Source organism: Herpailurus yagouaroundi, unplaced genomic scaffold, assembly GCF_014898765.1.
Source record: "Herpailurus yagouaroundi ecotype Mexico unplaced genomic scaffold, PumYag 199, whole genome shotgun sequence".
Classification (NCBI taxonomy): Eukaryota; Metazoa; Chordata; class Mammalia; order Carnivora; family Felidae; genus Herpailurus; species Herpailurus yagouaroundi.
Genome location: NW_024412430.1, coordinates 21918293 through 21921444, shown reverse-complemented (window position 1 = coordinate 21921444; position 3152 = coordinate 21918293).

The following is a 3152-nucleotide window of genomic DNA, read 5'->3' as shown; positions in this document are numbered from 1 at the left end:
GATTATTAATTAAAGGTGTTATTCTACTATAAAGCGCTTTACTTTGGAAAGGATCATGTAAATAAGACAGACAATATTTTCCTACTTTACGCTGTAGATGAATTGATCAATAATGAATTGGCTGAAACATGAAAGAGCTGAACATAAGTATTTGTCATTGATTTTCCATGCATTGATAATTTTGCACACCATGGGCTCTTTATCTATTAATCACAACTTTTTTCTGAGATTTCATTTTGTAATTTTTGTGAGGCATAGGGCCTTGTCCTTTTTAGCGTTGTTTGTTTTTTCCGATTTTTCCCTCACTTATATGGCAATCTCCTGGTGAAATTAAAAGTTTTATCATGTGGGGTCTAAGTGAATTGTCCAAAGATAAAGTGGTCGGAAATGAAAGTCCTCAATCATAAGTTGTCATGTGCTGTGAACCCAAGAATATATTATAATTTTTTACTAAATTTTAATTACAGATAATTTACTGTAAAAGTAATGATATTCAAAAAATTTAACTGCAACCAACCCCCAAATCTGAGTTGAGGATGCAGATTACATAAAAGATATGTCAGCCAAACATTTTAACAGCCACTAATAATGTTAGTCAAAAAGAGAAAAAATTAGTTTTTTAAAAGGTGAACACATAAATAGGGCAAGTAAGCATAATGAATTTTATATTTTATACTTATGAAAGTGAATTTTAAAGTTTCAAAAAGTAAAATAACTTGTCCATGTTCTCAAGCATAAAGTCTATATAATTATAGTTACGCAAAAGTATTAAATATAAAAGCCAACATTTACAGAGCATTTGCTGTGTGGTAAGCACACAGATTATCTCATTTAATCCTATAACAATCTGAGAGGTAAGGACTATTAACATCTTCATTTTACAGATGATAAAAACGGAGGTTTAAAAAGGTTGAGTAATTTGCATAAGGTCACAGAGCTGGAGGAGACAGATGTGGCAGTCTGACTGCAGAATCCTAGTACTTCACACTGTCTTAAGGTGAAAAAAACTTATTCCCTGAATCCCAGATACTGGCACTAAAGCATTTAAAAAATTAAAAGCAGGGGCACCTGGGTGGCTGAGTTGGTTAAGCAGCTGACTTACTGCCCAGCTGGTGAGATCGCTGACAGCCCAGAGTCCGCTTGGAATTCTAGCTTTCTCCTGCCTCTCTCTGCCCCTCCCCCACTCGCACCTTTTCTCTCTCTCTCTCTCTCAAAATAAATAAACTTAAAAAAAAAAAAGGTTGTCTTTATTTATTTTTTTAATGATTATTTATTTTTGAGAGAGAGAAAGAGACAGAGTAGTACAAGCAGGGGAGGGGCAGAGAGAGAGGGAGACCCGGAATCCAAAGCAGGCTCCAGGCTCTGAGCTGTCAGCACAGAGCCCCACGGCGGGGCTGGAACTCACGAACCGTGAGATCATGACCTGAGCCGAAGTCCGACGGTTAACCGACTGAGCCACCTGGGTGCCCCTAAAAAAAAAAAGGTTGTCTTTAAAAAAATAAATAATTAAAAGCAAGCATGTTTAAAATAAGGGCAGTACATAGTGAAGGTAAACATGGAATGCAGTGCTATAAATGAAAATACAACGAGTGATTGAAACTATCAACCTTGTGAGCCTGCAGTGGGTTACAGAAGGAAATGTGGCTGCTTCTGGGGTGTCAGTATTTAATGTGGCCTTAAATGGCTAACTGCATTTCTAAATAACACGCAATCCTGGCTTCAGCACTAATTTAGTGCATGGGTAAGTGGCTTAGCTTGCACAGTCTGTTTTTAAAAAATTAAACGTTTTTATCAAGATACTAAGAACATTTTCCTTATGTATATATCACACTGGCTTGTATTTGAGGTGAAGTTATAAGAAAAGAAATGAAAAAAATCCCACTTGCCTTTTCGGGGACAGAGAGTATGGGGGCTTCTTGGAGCCGCATGGGCGCAGGCTCCATCTGCTCTGCACCTGCTGTCTGGGCTCGCTCCTCTACGGAGGTTTCTTCAGAAAAAGAACAGATGGGAGGGCTGGAGGTAAGTAAAAATGCCACTTTCAAACCCCGAAGAGTTCTGAGTTTCCAAATGCTTCATTCTGCAAGACATTAATCTGTTTTTTAAAATGTTTTATTGCAGCGCATATGCTTACAGCGTTAACCTCATTTTACAAGCAATTGCGACAGAGATCTGGAGCAGAAATCACGAAAGGATCTCCTTCCAGAAGATGCTCCCAAAGCGACCGGGGTTTAAACCGCTGTTCTTGCGAGGGGCCGCCCAGCCTCTGGGAAGCCAGGAGGTTCGCAGTTGGCACCAACTAGAAAGGAGGCACTTGGGGCGCTGTGACGGACGTGTCCCCGCTCAGGGGTCATCAGTGGTCACCTGGCATACTAAGCCGCGGGGCTACACCTGACCTGCGAGTCTGGCGTTCAAAGCGGCTCCTCGGTGGGTGGGCGGGTCTGAACCGCCTGGCCCGGCCCCCCCCCCGCCCCCCCCCCCCCCCCCCCCGGCCCGCTCTCCCCGAGAGGCCGGGGTCCGAGGCCACTCCGGCCGTCAACCGCATCTGCAGGGTCCTGTCCCTCGCTAACCAAAGATGGAGGGAGCCCGTCCCTCCAGCCAGCGCACACGCAGGAGCGCAGCGACCTGGTTGCTCCCTCCACCCTGGACACAGCCACCTGCTGCTCCTCGCTCACCCCGACCTCCAAGCTCTCACCCGCCTGCCCCCTTTCCCTCCGCAGTCACCGGCCACAGCGCTGGTTTCGCCTCGGGGTGACAGCTCTCAGGGACCGGACCGGGTCTCCTCGGGGTGACGGCTCCTAGGGACCGGACGGGGTCTCCTCAGGGTGACGGGACCCGCGAATGGGGACGGGGTCTCCTCAGAATGACTGGACCCGGGGACGAGGACTGGGTTTCCTCAGAACGATGAGACAAGCGGACAGGGGTCTCCTCAGAATGACGAGACCCGGGGACGGGGTCTCCTTAGAATGACGGGGCCCGCGGAGGAGGACTGGGTCTTCTCGGACCCGCGGACGGGGGTTTCCTCGGAGTGACGGGACAAGCGGACGGGGGCGGAGGTCTCCTCCGAGTGACGGGACCCGCGCGCCCCGGGACGGGGTTTCCTCAGAACGACGGGACCCGCGGCCGCGGCCGCGAGGCCTCCAGGGCGCCCCCTC